At 43.3% G+C, this 16,242-nt stretch overlaps 1 long non-coding RNA gene across 1 annotated transcript; it reads left to right on the top strand.

Annotated features, from left to right (window-relative positions):
- Positions 1–250: 250 nt before the first annotated feature.
- LOC143267506 (uncharacterized) lies at positions 251–3,838 on the top strand. Its single transcript, XR_013042644.1, has 4 exons — positions 251–668; positions 1,423–1,652; positions 3,085–3,179; positions 3,431–3,838. It is a non-coding gene; the product is annotated as an uncharacterized LOC143267506 (long non-coding RNA).
- Positions 3,839–16,242: the final 12,404 nt, after the last annotated feature.

Below are 16,242 nucleotides of genomic sequence, written 5' to 3'. Positions count from 1 at the left end.
CAAGGCCAAAAGGTTAAAAGGGGCCAATGAAAGAAACACACCCTGGCCCTGAAACCAGAGCCAAAGAAACACACTCTGCCCCCTGACCAACTCAGCACAAAAATCAGCCAATCCCTGAGTACGAAATCCAGCCAATCTCTGAGCTTGTCCAAGCTTAGGGACCAAAATCTAACCAATTTCCACCCTGAAAAGCTTCACCCTGAAAAGCTCCACCCCTAAGAAGCCCTATATAAGCCCTGTGCCTGGTCAGTTGGGAGCTGCCTTTTTCCACCCTGGCAGAGGCAGCCCCCCTCCTGGATTCTTGAATAAATCTCTTGAATGAGATTTGGGTGACGACCTTCTTTCACTGAGTGGAGCAGAGGAGTAACAACTCCGTGGAGCGGAGAGGAGCAGAACTGGAACTTTCCCCGAGCAGAGCAGAGTTGTTACAGTCAGAGGGACCTGAGCAGAACTGTACCAGCTTCCCTGGGGAAACCCTCCCCTGCCAGGGCAGAGTTGTTACCTTGGGGAAACTTTCCCTGCAGCAGAACTGGAAGCTGCTCCCGACTGCCAGGATACTCTTCTGTCTGAGCTGCAACGCTTACACACTGGACCCGCAACATTCCAACCTCTCTACGATCACTGAAGTTCTAATCATTTAATCAGCCTTGCAGAAGGTCCAGTATAAGGTGTGGCTTCTGAGACCTTTTCTTTACAGGGCTCAGGGTCTGACACCTCACAGGGCAGCACTTTGGCTTACTTGGGAGCAAGGAAATTGGAAGAACCTAAGACGCCATGTTCCTGGCCTCTAATACAATCACTACCCTTTTCTTCCTCTTACAGAGTCTAGAATTTTAATTTTTAAATTAAATTTTAATTCCTCTTACAGAACCTAGAATTCCTCTCCCCCAAAGAAAGCCATAAAACCTAAAAAGGCCATTTTTCTTCTTTGTGGATGCTTCCAGAAAGTTCCTGTCCCAGACATGAATATGTGGAGGTTGTATGTGACACTTGGTTAAGAGGAATCTGAACAGACTGTGCTGGGCTCCCCATACTCAGTTAATGACCATAGGGTCATACCACTTTGTTGAATAAGATGCCCACTCTCCAATCTTCATAAGCATAAAAACACTGAAACTGTGCTCTGAAGTCTTCAGTCTAAAGGCTCCTGAGTCACTTAGAGTTTTGAACAAATAATTTTATATAATTTTATTAGCCAGTCTGTAAGGATTCAGTCCTTAATTACGTCATCAGCCTTCAAAGGCGTCCCAGCCTAAAAAGCAGGTGGGCCCTCTGTGTGCTCTCTGTCTCTCTCCATTCCACTCCTTCCTCCCGTCGGTCCCCCCTCTCTCCTTCTCCCCCACCCTCTCTTTCTCTCCCCCCGCCCCGTTCTCTCCCAACAAAGGTCTAAAAGGTAATCATGGCTATGATTCTTTCAATCAGCACGAGGGGCAGCTCCGCAGCATAAACAACATTGGTTCCGTGACTCGGATACACCATCAAGCACCAAGGGCCTGCTGCCATGACTTAGATACACCACCAAGCACCGAGGACCTGCTGTGACCACTGCCGCCTCTTCCCCCATCCAGCGGGACCACAAGACCACAAGCACGCTCGCGTCCCTCGTCGCCTCCGCTGGACCCCCACCACTACCGCCATGATTCTTCACCACAGTAAGTCCGCTGTTCTCACGGCTGTAGTCTGAGCTATATTCTTTGGGACGGACACCCCGGGGACTGTCCTCGGGCTGTACTGGCAACGGCACATTTCCCTTTCTGACAAGGAAGTAAATGCTGTCCTGGTCTACCGGGTGGACCAACTGCAGTGCAGCTGCAGCCCTTCGCATCCCTTGACGAAGAGGATGGCGAAGTTGAGCTGACTCATGGATCTCTCCACTCTTTGGGGACACCCAAGATTGTAGTCTGATCCCGGTTTGTTATTTTAATTTTTTATTTTTTTCTCAGCTACAGCCATGGGACAAAGGGGTGGATACATTGGTGGGTAGGGGCGGGCACCGTAAACCTGGCCGCATAACAACATAAATCTGGCCACATAACAGAGTTGCAGGAACTTCTGCCAGTGGATGGACAAATAAGAGTTACTTTATCTCCAAGCTTTCTGCTAAAGTTCTAAACCCTTCCCCTTCCCCACTTCTGTGTCTCCATGTGCAACCTTTTCTGTCTGACTTCCGCCGGCAGTGGGCGGGCTCAAATGGGCAGGCTTGGGCAGTTTCTACAACTAGCCTTAACTCACCTTAACCCCACCCACTCATTCACAAACTGCTAAGATCCATACAAATGAGTTTACAGTAGTCAGGATGGCTCTTAAGCCAAAAAACCAGCTTATAGCCTACTGACAGATCTTCCAAAAGCTGTCCTTAAGACACCAATCATCAGAGAGAAAAATTTCAGGACATAGAATAAAATCCGTCTCTTGTTCTCCAGACCTCCCCAACTAAAACTTAAGCATCTGGAGAGCAAGGCTCCTGACCCCACAGGCAAAAGAGTCATCTGCAGCATTTAAGGTGTGCCAGGGAAGAGATAAAAGCCCGAAAACAAAATTGCCAAGTGCTGGCACTCCCTGACTCCCAAAAGCTGTTGGGTCCCTGTTTTAAGTGAGGAAAAGGCCACGGGCTAGCAAATGCCCTGCCAGGCCATCAATAGCCTTGTTAAAAGTGCCATCTAGAAAGACAACGAGTCAGCTGACTGCCCCCAGACACCAAGATGCATGGGTACATCAAGCTAAGACCTCCAGCGGGCCTAGGCTTGGCTACAGACATGGCAGGGAACCCAGAACACAGCAGGGAAGCGATCCGATTCTTTCCTTCTGGACACCAGAGCCACTGACTCAGTCCTGGGAGTTTTGGGATGCCACCTCTCCTTTATTGTCCGATACAGAGGACAGCCTTACCACCTCACCAGATTTAATTGCACTTTCAGAGTTACTTAATGAAAAAAAATTTCCAGCTAAGATAAGAGCTCATTGCTTCACTCCAGATCCACTGCCTGTGTTTCTCATGTGCATACAAACAGGGCCCTGATCTTTGCCTTGTCCCTAATTCCAAAAAAATAAATTCTCATGCACCACAAGCTTTTCTCTTCCCAGTTCCCTGTTCTAACTCACTGCTCAGCTAATGGTACAGGACCACCACAGAACCGGAGCCCAGAGATCATCAAATAAGAAACTGTAACAGCTAAAAGGTATTTACACCCCCAGGCCCAAAAGCGTCTGGGCGCTACAAAAAGACTTTAATGTAAACATCTATTACTATGAGATGCTTTTAACAATTGATCACCTGTCTCCTAAATGTTGAACTAGTAAAGGAAATGGGTGCTTTAAAATAACCTGTCTCTGATAAAGCTTAACATCTTTCAAAATCCATAGGGACAGGCCGGATCTACCTCAGATAAATGTCAACATAAAGTAATAATGATTCTTTTATCTCTCTAAGCTTTTGTCTGTGTCACCAGCATCTTGTCAAACAGAAAGTTCCCAGCCACAGCCAAGAGGAATACATGTCTCCAGAGCAAACGGATGACAGACAGCATCCCATAACACCTGTCTACCTCGGAAAACTCCCCTTCTCCATCCCCCCCAGAGCCAACCAATGTCCAAAAGTCAGCTGGAAGCAGTTTTTGAGAGGAACGATGCCCCTAGTCCCATCTACCTGCTTTTTTTTTTTATAAGGGAAAGTCTGGGATGTAAGAATTCAGTCCTTAATTACGTCATCAGCCTTCAAAGGCGTCCCAGCCTAAAAAGCGGTGGGCCCTCTGTGCGCTCTCTGTCCCCTCTCCTCTCTGCTCCTTCCTCCCGTCGGCCCCCCTCCTTCCCCCCTCTCTCTCTCTCTTTCTCTCTCTCTCCCCCAATAAAGCTCTAAAAGGTAACCATGCTATGATTCTTTCAATCAGCACGCTGCTCCGCTGGCATGACCAGCCACAGGGGCAGCCCGCAACAGACCTTTTTTTTTTTTTTTTTTTTTTTTTTTCCCCAGACAGGGTTTCTCTGTGTAGCTTTGGTGCCTTTCCTGGATCTCGCTCTGTAGCCCAGGCTGGCCTCAAACTCACAGAGATTCACCTGCCTCTGCCTCCCGAGTGCTGGGATTAAAGGTGTGTGCCACCACTGCCTGGCATTAGCCAGTCTCTTTACAAGAGTGTTTGGTGTGGGCCTTACGATGGGTAAAGAAAAGGCTCACTGCCCTCTCCCCACCAGCTTGCATCCCGGGTTCTGCACAACTTGTAGTTTTCTATTCATATCATCATTTCACTTCCTGGTCCTGAAAGGAAGCTCCATGTTTCTCTGTTTAACTAAATTCACTTCAAACCTTTTCTTCTGGTTGACAGCTACTTTGGTAATAATATTTCAGACTTGAGCTGGAAAGTTAATACTTAATCTATTTAAATGTGTTCAACAAAGAGATATGTCTGTGTGAGGCACGGGGCTACCACCAGAACACTGGTGAATTCTGCATCAAATCACAATAAATTCATAGAATAAATTCAAGAAAATAATGGGGGTGGGGATCCATTTAGATAGCAATAGCTCTCTCACTATTGGAGAGCTGGTTAGTGTCATGGGCCACACGAATATGAAATCGAGGTCCAGCTGTATAAAATAAAGCTATACCTTGATGGGTCAAGGAATCCTTCAAGAGGGAAATCATGTATCAGGGAATTGTTTTGTGTTATTTGGCTTTTTAATATATCAGCTGTTTCTTGCTATGAATTTCTTGTGCTCATAATTTCCCCATTACTTGGGCATATACACTCAAAGTACTTGGATAAGATCACAGAGACAAGGCCTTCTGCCTTGGGCTCCCTGCTCCCTTTTTAGCATTTGAATTGAGTATCTGCCTTCTGCAAGTATCTCCTTTAGCAACATCCAAAGATAGGACCAGCTCCAGACAAAGCATCCAAGGACAAGGGATGAACAGAATAGCTGACCAGACCACCAGCTAGGTGCCTGAAGCCCTTGAATTAAGGAAAAACATTCTTGTGGAGAAGTACCTGACTCCTGGGCCAAGCATCTGGCTCCTAGGTGCATAGCTTCTTGTGCAAATCAAGCTCAGATCTCCCCTCCTCTTATAGCCCTAAAGCAACTTAGAACAAAAAGTTTTCTTCATAACAGGTGCTTCAAGCTGTGATGCAAATTGACTGGCTATCGAGTACTCCTCCCCCTCCCTGTCAGAAAAACTGTGGCATAGGAAAATAGAGGCAGTTTTATTTATTTTAGTGACTTATAGACTTCTTTACCCAAACACCTGTAAGACTGTGGTTTGGGCACATTTATGATAGGCTTATAATGTTTTCACCTAACCACATGTGAGGATATATTTCTAGCACATAAATTCCTTTTCTGATTTATTCCAGCCCTTATCTAACTCCACCTTTATTCACTCCCACTTTGGGTTGCAAATGAAGTTAACCAGGAAGCTTCTCCTTGCAATTCTTGTATTGTAAATGTGAGAGTGTTGTATTGGAGGAGATATAGACCAGTCTCCCCTCTCCCCCCCCCCAGAGAACCGAGCAGAATTATGGTGGCAGAGGAATAAAGCAGATGAATGAAAAATTATGGTGTGTGTAGATTGATTCACCATCCTTAAGATTAGACTTATCAGCTGGTTGTAGATTGTTCCCAGACCCTGGGAGCAGGCTATTGAGGGGCTGGTGAAGGGTTCACAACACGCCCCCACGGTCGCATATACCAGGCGGACACTTCCGCCTAGCCAATTCCAGTCAGGATAGGCATTTCCGGGTCAGGGCGTCTCGCGTAACCAGGATACCCAGCGGACCTGGACACCTCCGCCTAGCCAGTTCCAGGTCAAGATAGCCATTTCTGGGTCAAGGCGTCTCGAGTAACCAGGATCCATGACGTTTCATGGCCATGTAAGCGCGCAACGTGACCATGTGATCTACGCAGAGTAGTGACGTGACCTGGCCACGCCCCCAGCCTATTTTAAAGCGGAGCGCCATGTTCCCAGTTCTCTCTTCTTCCTCTTCTCCATGTATGTGTCTCTCCCACAGGCCTACGCACTCTCTATCCCTTTATCTCTAATTAAACTCTTATAAGCGGATTCTGTCGTGTTTCGTGACACTTCCTTGCAGGGTAAGAACACAACGCAGCTAAATAACTAACAGCTGGACCCCCATAGTCTGCATAGGTTAGTTAAGGACAAACCTGAAGTATTAGAAAAAGGGGTTCCTCACTTTCTGAAGGGAATGATTGATGGAATAAACTTATCTGTGGATGTAACTCAGGGATAAGCACTGGCCTAGCACACACAAAACCTGGGTTTCGGTCCCTAGCACCCCATGCATTTTTAAAAAGAAAAGGAAAGGAAAAAGAAGATAAAGAAAAGGAAACTGAGTCTGCTGCAGGAACAACAGGTGTAGGTGTTAGTTTTCTGTCTGCGTTGTGTTCTTACCCTTGCAAGGAAACGTCACGAAACACGACAGAATCCGCTTATAGAGTTTATTAGAAACAAAGGACAGAAAGTGCAGGCCTGTGGGAGAGACACGTGCATGGAGAAGAGAGTGGGGAATATCGCGCCGGACTTTTAAAACCGGCTGGGGGCGTGGCCAGGTCACGTCACTACTCTACGCGTGTGCGTAGATCACATGGTCATGTTGCGCGCTTGTATCACCATGCAACGCCATGGACTCTTGATCACCCGAGACCCCTTGGCCCGGAACTTGCTGGGCGGAGATATCCGGGCCCATCAGGTATCCTAGCTACGGGACGCTTTTGATGCGGAAATGGCTAGGTGGAAGTGTCCGCCTTGTAAATGCAACCGCGTTGTGAACCCTTCAGTAGGTCCAGATGAATGAGCAGGTAGATGTCAGAGGACAGCTGAGGAGGTCAGGTCAACAGCAGGGGAGTGATCAGTAGTACAGGGTCAGCTGGGAATTCTGTCTGTTAGTCCTTTACACACACACACACACACACACACACACACACACACACACACACACCAGGTATCAGAGGACAGATAATTATGGAGCCATTGCCATCATGGTGCTAGATTTCTACCACTGTTGGGGATACCAATGAAGGAGTCACACCCTTTCCATGGTCTGGTGTGTCTGATAAGTCATTGGGCCTGGTTTCTCTGACATGATTTTAATGCATTCATGTGCCCCTACTGTCTCTACTTACCTCCAATACATTCATAAGGTGGCTCCCTTTCTACTCCCAGGAATATGTGACTTCTCAGTCAGCCTATGCTTCACGGCAGGCCCACCCTAGAACACAATGGTCCTTCACCTTTAAATGGAATCAAAAGCTGCTTGTAAGGTGGAGCCTCTCAGAACAAAGCACAGCTTGGACAAAATCACTGTTTTACACTAATATGTAGTAACTTAGAGCAGGACATTGCCTGCTTTCAACAGGGAAAAGGAAACCCCCTGGTCCTGGGGTCAAGGATGTGGATTCCATTCTGTTGCCTGGAGAAAAGGCCTGGACCAAACCGGAAGATACACAAAGGGCTTTGCTAGTGCATACACATAGCTCCCACTGTGGTTCTCTGGAGAAAGTGTCTTTTGACATAAAAGAATTTATTCTGGAGCCAAATTTCAAGATGATGGCCTGGGAACACAGACTCGGGTTACCCCAAGTACCACGTTCTAATGTCCAGGTTCATGAACTTCTTAGAGACTGAAGGTAGTCATAAATCAGGATACTTTCAACATAGTGATGGAAACACCAGGTAAACATGCTACAGCAAAGTCAGGAAACCCTTGCTACAGTTTTCAGATGTTATTTGATGACATTAGCTTCTGGGATGATGGAAGATAAAATCAGCTAAATTACTACATCCTATATGACAGTCCTAAGGATGTGAGGTCAGACCCATGGGAGTGATAAATGGTGACAAAAATAGCCTTGGATAATCTGGTTCTAGGTCTGCAACATTCCAATTCTTCATAACCAAGAAGTGCTTATTAGTCAGTCAGTCATTCCGCTCTTATAAAATCCATAGTAGATGTATCATTTTTTTTTTCTGGAAACTTCAATTCAAGGGATGCAAATGAAATTGGACCAGTAAGAAGGTGCTAGCCCATACTAGACCCTTACAGTAAGAAGGTGCCAGTCCATGCTAGACCCTTACACTAGTCTGATACAGATTGAATGTCTTTTTGAAATGCAAACTGGCCTAATGTTCACATCTGAGTCCTTTATATATATTCACTCCATAGTTTACAATAATAAACGTCAAAGGAAAATTGAGATTATTTTAGAATTGTGTTGGTTTTGATATCAGAAATGTTGATTAATGAACAGTTTTGATGATCTGGGGTAGAAAAGGCCATGCTCATTAGAATGCAAATGTGCAAGAGCTAGAGAGAGACAATATCCCTTGTGTAGAGAAAAAGATTATAGAGAAAAGCACAGCGGGAGTCCTAGCACTGGGAGGGGGAGGCAGAGGATCAGTAGTTCAAAGTCATCCTCAGCTACACAGCAAATTTAAGACCATCCTGAGCTAGAGACCTGTTCAAAAAGAAATGTAAGTGCTGTGGGATGTCCTTCTGTATGCTGTGAATATGTGTTGCTCTCATTGTTAATAATAAAGCTGACTGGCTGGTAGCCAGGCAGCAAGTATGGGCAGGACAACCAAACTATGGAAGGGAAGAGAGGGGCAGAGTCAGGCAGATGCTAATCCAGCCACCAAGGAAGCAAATATATAAAATATAAAAATGAGGTAACAAGCCACGAACCACATGGCAAAGCATAGAGAGACATATGGGTTAATTTAAATGTAAGAGCTAGCTAATAATAAGTCTGAGCCATAGACAAAACATTTATAAGTAATATTAAGCCTCTGAGTGGTTATTCGGGAATTGGCCAGTGGGAGAGAACCATCTGATTACATGTAAGTATTAGTTATAATGTAAAAGTAACTAAATAAAATTACAACCCATAGTAGAGCTTCCAAAGCTGAAATAAACCTTTGAAATTATCTAGTATTTTTGTATTTTCTTTTTATAAATTCTACAGCTAATGACATTGAATTTTTATGTAGATTTCTTGTTTGTTCTGTAAAAAAATGTGATGCTTTTCTCCAATATACTCAAAAGTAAAACTGGGGCTAGAGTAAGTAGAAAAACAAGTTACAGAATGTGGACAGAGGTTTTGCCTTTTCTGATTTTACAGCAAGATCCTGTGCAGCAGAACCAAGTTCCAACAGCTAACACTTAACTAGATGGGAATCTATGATAACTCTCAACTACCCTATTCGAGACACAGAATACATTCTTGCACATTAGGGGAGAAAAAACTGATAAGCCACAGGCTACTGTCCAGAATTGTAGGTCATCTGTTAACCAGCCTTAGCCTCTTGTCACAACTGACCAAATGATAAAAAGCAATGAAGAAGGAGCAAAGGAGGATGTCCATCATAGACACGTATCATGGCCGTACTGGAGAAGAACTAGGGGTCAGCATCCTTAGCCCTGACTTTGAGTTGACATGAGCTTCTGGATAACACAGGGAAGGAGGAAGAAGCAAGAAGCATCTATTCACCCAAGCAGTTTGGGTGAAACAGTAGTCTGGCTGATCACTGTTTCGTGATCAGCCATGTGGATGGAGCCTTGTCAGTAAACTGGCTGCTGCCATCTTGGTGTGTGGGTTGGGGCAGGGGGTAGTTTTAACTGTTGGAACAGAGTTTTATTGATCAGACCTATAGGCAATGGAGTCCAAGGTGACCACAAGAATGACTCAGAGAATACACCATAAAAGTAGGATGGATTAGGGGCAGTCTCCTTCAAGCTTATAGCAAAGGTTGGAGACTTCTAGGAGCCATTCTGGTGATTTGGAAAGGATGTGGTAAAAGCTGATGATTGACAATCTACTGATTATGATGTCCCTACAAATCTTGGAAATATCATAGTTACTGTTACATTGGTGTCCTTAGCTATGGTGGTTTGAAAGAAAATGGCCCCCATAGCGAGTGGCACTATTAGGAGGTATGGCTTTGTCAAAGTAGGTATGGCCTTGTCGAAGGAAGTGTGTCACTGTGGGGGTGGGCTTTGAGGTCTCCTATGCTCAAGCTATGCCCAGTGACTTCCTGTTCACTTCCTGTTGCCTGTGGATCAAGATATAGAACTTGATCTCTCTCCAGCACCAAGTCTGCCTGCACACCACCATGTTTTCCGCCATGATGATAATGGACTAAACCTCTTCACTGTAAGCCACCCCAATTAAATGTTTTTCTTTATAAGCATTGCTCTCAGGCTGGAGAGGCGGCTCAGTGGTTAAGAGCACTGATTGCTTTTCCAGAGGTCCCGAGTTCCCAGCAACCACATGGTGACTCAGAATCATCTATTATGGGATCTGATGCCCTCTTCTGTTATGCAGGCATACATGCAGAGAGAACGCTCACATAAACAAACAAACAAACAAACAAATCTTTAAAAAAAAGCAAAGAGTTTCTGTGATCATATGTCTCTTCACAGCAATAGAAACCCTAAGACATTAGCCTTGAAGGGAGAAGTATTATCCATTTTAGATGAATATTCCTTAAACGATCAGCATGTCCACATGTTGAATTGAGCAGGAATGTGACCTAAAACTTGGGGCAGCAAAAGAGACAGATGTAAAATGAAGGCAACGATGTTGCCCCCACCCCCTGCATATACACAGACCAGACAGACTGAGCAAAAGCAGCCTCTAAGTTCTTGTAACACTCCTGCAGCTTCAAGAATTGATACGTACCCACGTTTTAATACACTCACTCGAGTGGTGCCTCAGAGCAGCTGCCTCTCGGCACAGCTATCAAATGCAAAATCAAAAATGTCACAAGCATCTCTGATTTAGAGACAGGTGGAAAACAGGATTAAAATGGTTATATTGTACTTTCAGATGACCTTATGACCTCAGTCCTTCCTTATTCTGTGTGTAAGGGAAGGAGAATGTTTTCTTTTGCCCTTGTAGGTCAGGTTCTGGGTCCATGCCTTAAAATAACATCAACAGGAGAAAAACAATTTTACTTAGATGCATACATATCAGAGTTCCATCAAACCATGAGACTCAAGGAAGTGGCCAGATGACTGTCATATTTCAACCTGTGTCACAGAAAGGATAAGGGGTTTGGGGCTTTTGCAGGGTGGTGGTGGAGAAGTACAGGGGACCAGGAAAAAGCTGTACAAAGAATAGCGTTGCCCAGTCCTGCAGGTGAGAGACTCCTGACAAAAGACGGCTCCAGAAGCAGCTGTGTTCTTGGCATGGACAACTTTACAGTGGAATTTTCTTGTAGAAATGTAAGTTTCCTTTACCAAAGGAGAAACACCACATTTGAAGCACCTGAGGTCAAGAACTGGTTCTCAACTTCCTTTGAACATCAAATAATCAATATGCCAAAGCAGCATATTTTGAGGTTAGATCTGAACATATGCATACTCACACACATACACATGTGCATATACATTTTTATTTAAATATTTTATCTTGGAAAGTACAAATACCATGTGAAACCAAACAGCATTTAAAGAAGACATTTTTTAAAGGAAGAAAAGTGATATGTTAAAATTCTCCAGGTGAAGTTTGCTTTACCTGACTTTTTATTTATTAAAACTGGACTTTGCATTTCAACTATTAAATCCTTGAGGATTAAGACAGATTTAAATGAAAGAGGAGCTTATGTAAATATACCACCTTTAGGTTGGAAATAGGGACAATTTTCTGTCCTGCTCAGATATCAATGTCCTGTTGAGAGGAAGATTCCTCAAAATGGTGAAGGGAGCTTTCAGAATAAAAACCCAGCCAGCATGGAGTAGAGGGGAGAACCAGGAAGGCTGTATGTGAAGGCTTTGTTTCCTGGGGTAGCTGCATCTTTGAACTTAATAGCTTAAGGGTGGGGGATGCAATCTACACCTCGAATAAATGGGTTTCATTGTGTCCTCCCAATACAGACAATACAGTTGAGCCTGGTCACAAGTCATTAAGAATTTAATTGCCCAGATGTTAGGCCTTTTCCTTCTCTCCGAATCTGCCATTGTGAGATGGTGATTATCTTCTGTCTCCATCTCTTAGATGATGATCACTAGACCCTGGAACAGTCTTTCATTCAGTATCCTCGAGGTCTAGCTGGCACAATTCCACATTCCCTTGGCTCACTTTGAAGCATAGGTACTGCAGTCCTTTCAAAACGTGTTACTCTTGAACTTTTAAAAAAAGAGTCAATTGTTTTGTTTCAATTGACTGTAAACTTTATGGTGTATGGGCTCATTTTATCCTGATCCACGTTAAAATGTAAAATTAAGTACAACCACTCTCCAGTTCCCCAGAATGTGTTTCTTTATTCTCTGAACCTTTCATTTTGTGATACAGCTCCCCTCCCCCAACTCCTGTTAGTCAGCAGGCCATTTTAGGGGAAAAACACCCTCATAACAATGGCTAGAGAAGACTTCTAAGCTTTTATCAGTATGCTGGATCATGGATAACCCAGATAATGCGAGAAAATTACTCAAACAGCATCCTTTTAAACAGATCCTAATAGAGGGAATTTCAAGGTTTGGTCGGCTCCTCCCCCTTCCTTCTCAGCTATCCACAATACCCCTACCCTTCATAAATCAACTGCCATCATCTTTACAAAGCCCAATCCTGCTCTATGGGAGCACAGCTCGCCTGGGACCTTCTGGGACATGTAATTTACAGTCCCCGGCCACTTGCTGCTGGGTGGCAACACCCACACTTTGAAGCTGAACTGCTGCTGTTATTTCTCTCCCATGGTCTATGTCACACTGTACCAGACTGTGATCAGCAGAGGAGCCAGGTCTACAGCTCCCGGGCTCACAGGGCCTGGCTCCATGCTTTATGTCGGGTAAGGTTTCAGGAATTACTATTGATTTTACTTGAAAAGCACCACGAAAAGTCCAGGGATAGTCAAATAGTTTCTGACCATTTCCAAAAAGGAAAACTTTCTTCTGTTAGTTTCAAGGAGTGAACTCTGTTCTAAGTTACAAGGATGGAAATGTTTTCCTCGGGTTTTCATAGTGGTCCAGGCACTCACTCTTTAGTTCAAAGTACAAAGCTCATTTATCCTTCAACTGTTCTCGACAGTCATGATCTACAGTTATAGTAGTCAAGATTTAACTGGCAACCTTTACTTTCTGGTAAGTGATTTGGCTAGAAAGACACAAACTTCTTAAAAATACTGACAATCACAACTGAGGCTGTACACTCTGATAATATCTTCTTGACCCATGGAGTGGGACAGAAGCCATTTCATAACAAAGGGTATTGATGTTTACTCCTTCCCAGGAGAAAAAAAAATGTTAGTTTCACTTTTTGACTTTCAAAACAAAATAGCATATAATTATACTTGGTCAGAAATGATAATGATATTGAAAATTACATATATGATATGTTTGCTTTCTGTTGCTATAACAAATACCTGAAATGATAAACTTTATAAAAAGTTTATTTTGGCTTGCAGGCTAAGGTTTTTCCAGTCCATGATTGGTTAGCTCCATTGCTTGCGCTATCATTTACAAATATATAGACACACACAAACAATAACTCTTTGAAAAATAAATTATAGGCCTAGAGATATGGCTCAGGGGTTAGAGTACTTGTTGTTCTTATAGAGGACCCTGGTTCAATTCCCAGCACCCACAACTGCCAGTAACTCCAGTTCCAGGCAATCTAATGTCTTCTTCTGACCTTCATGGGCACCAGGCATGCACATGGTACACAAACATACATGTAGGCAAACACTCAAACACATAAAGTGAAAAAAATCTTTTGAAAATTTTAACAAAAAAGAAAGTACTCATGTCAGTTCAGGGTCACAGGAAGTGAGCAGCCACGGCACCACTAAAGGAACAAGATAATTTTTATAATAAGTAACTACAAAAAAACAGAGGATTGAGAATTGCTGAGCATAAGTGCGAAAATAATTATTTCAACAGAGACAGAATTCAGAAGACAAGGCCAGCTGATGGGATGAAAGACACAATGGAGTGTCCATGCCAGACTTCATGGAGGCAGGGCCTGTGCTCAGAGCAAGCCACTAAGACTAGTCGAGAAGAGAACAGGACACAGGAATAATCGCTGGCCGTACTTCTACATGTACATATAAGTACATATGTGGGGTGTGGGGGAGTTTTCCCCAAAGCCTACAGCCTCCTCTTTTTTCCATCTCTCCACCCTGTCATTACCCTCCTTTGTCCCCCTGGAGAGTTTTACTTCTAGGGTCACAGCATACATACATACACAGTTTTATGTGTCTCGGTAAAATATAGAAACCACAAATGAGAGCAATGTATATTTGTTTTTCTGAGATGGTTTAGAATCATTCAATGTGATGATCTTCTGTAGCTAATCGCATGACTTCATGCCTTTTTTAAGGATGAAAAATTCCACTGTGCAAATGTACTACATTTTCCTTATCCATTTCTCTGTTGTTAGATACCTAGGTTAGCTCCATAGTTCAATTACATAAGTAGTGCTGTAATAAACATTAACGTCTCCATGAAAAACTGACTTGGAGTCATTTGGATAAGTACCCAAAAGTGGTACACCTAGGTTATGGGTCATGTAGAAGATGGACTGTAATTTTTTGTTTGGTTTGTTTTTGAAACTTCCACACTTAACTTCCGCAGTGGCTGGCCTAATGGTTTCTCTTCCCACCAGCACTGTCTAAGGGGTCTCTGCTGTCCACATCTGCTACTATTTCTTTCCTAGTGGCTGACATTCTGACTGGGGCAAGCTGGAATCAGTGCAGCCCTACTTTGTGTTTCTAGGACGGCCAGCCAAGTTGAACATCTGCTCATTTCCACATTTTGATTGGGTAGTTTGATTTCTTGTTTCCCTTTTTAGTTCTTTGTATATTCTAGATACTAATCTTTTGCCAAGTGTAAAGCTAGCAAAGGGTTTCTCCCATCCTGCAGGCTGTCTCTTCTTCCAAATAACTATTTCTTTTGTTGTCCAGAAGCTCTTCAGTTTCATGAAGTCCCATTTGTTAATAGTAGGCATTATTTCCCAAGTGACTGGAGTCCTATTCAGAGACGCCTAGATTGCCAAGTGTTTAACTTACTCTCTTCTAATGGTTTCAGTGTTTTAGGAATTATAAGGTCTTTGATCAATTTGGAGTTGGTTTTGTTCAGGGTAAGAAATAGGGATCTAGTTTAATTCTTCTGCATATGTAACTCAGTTTTCCCAGCACAATTTGTTGAAACAAAACAAAACAAAACAAAAAATGTTTGTCTTTGTCAAAAATCAGGTGGCTGTAGCCATGTGGGCTTATACCTAGGTCCTTAATTCTTTTCATTTATCTGTCTGTTGTGGTGCCAGTACCACACTGTTTTGTGAATATGAAACCACAGCATAACTTGAAATCAAGTACAGTGATGCCACTGACGTTATTCTTTTTTGCTTAGGATTCTTCTGTTATCCCACGTGAATTTTTAAATTTTTTTTTTTAATGATTGTTTTTTCTCTGTGAAAATGTTATTGGGATTTTGATTGAGATTGTATTTAATCTGCAGGTTGCTCTTGGTAAAATAGCCCTGTTTGCAGTGATGATTCTTCTAATTCAGGAGTATGAGGAGTCCTTCTATATCTAGTGTCTTCTTGAAAATTTTTTCATTGTAGCAATCTTTATTTCTTTGGTTAGGATTATCCCAAGCTTTTTATTGTTGTTGTTTTGTTTTGGTTTTTGGTTTTTCAAGACAGGGCTTCTCTGTGTAGCTTTGCGCCTGTCCTGGATCTCACTCTGTAGCCCAGGCTGGCCTCGAACTCACAGAGATTGGCCTGGCTCTGCCTCCCGAGTGCTGGAGGCGTGTGCCACCCCTCCACACCATCCCCCACCCACCCCCACCCCCGGCTATCCCAAGTTTTTATTTGTTTGTTTATCCATTTGTTTTTGAGACAGTTATGAAGGGAACAGTTTCCCCCTTTATTTCTCAGTATCTCTGTCATTGGCATATAGAAAGTCGATTGATTTTTGTATGTTAATTTTGTATCCTGTCACTTTGCTGAATGTGGTTATCAACTCTAAAGTAGTCTTCATAATCTTTCTTCTTTTTAAACTTACAAACTGTCTCCTTTATTTTAATCTTTCCATCTAATGAGTTGGCAAGAAGTGCCACTAGCAATCACACATATACAGAAGTTCCAGTTTTGTGTGTTTCTGAATGGGTGTTTAAGGACAATTCTGAACTACATAGTCTTAGATGATAAAGGATTCAAAAGTAAGTTCTAAGTTGCTGGTTTCTAAAAGCATTGTAACTTATAGATCAGCTATAAAGAAGTGCTAAATACTCTTTA

Source organism: Peromyscus maniculatus, chromosome 10 (assembly GCF_049852395.1).
Source record: "Peromyscus maniculatus bairdii isolate BWxNUB_F1_BW_parent chromosome 10, HU_Pman_BW_mat_3.1, whole genome shotgun sequence".
In the NCBI taxonomy this organism is placed as follows: domain Eukaryota; kingdom Metazoa; phylum Chordata; class Mammalia; order Rodentia; family Cricetidae; genus Peromyscus; species Peromyscus maniculatus.
Note: the sequence above shows the minus strand (reverse complement) of the source record. Positions and strands in the feature narration are given on the sequence as shown.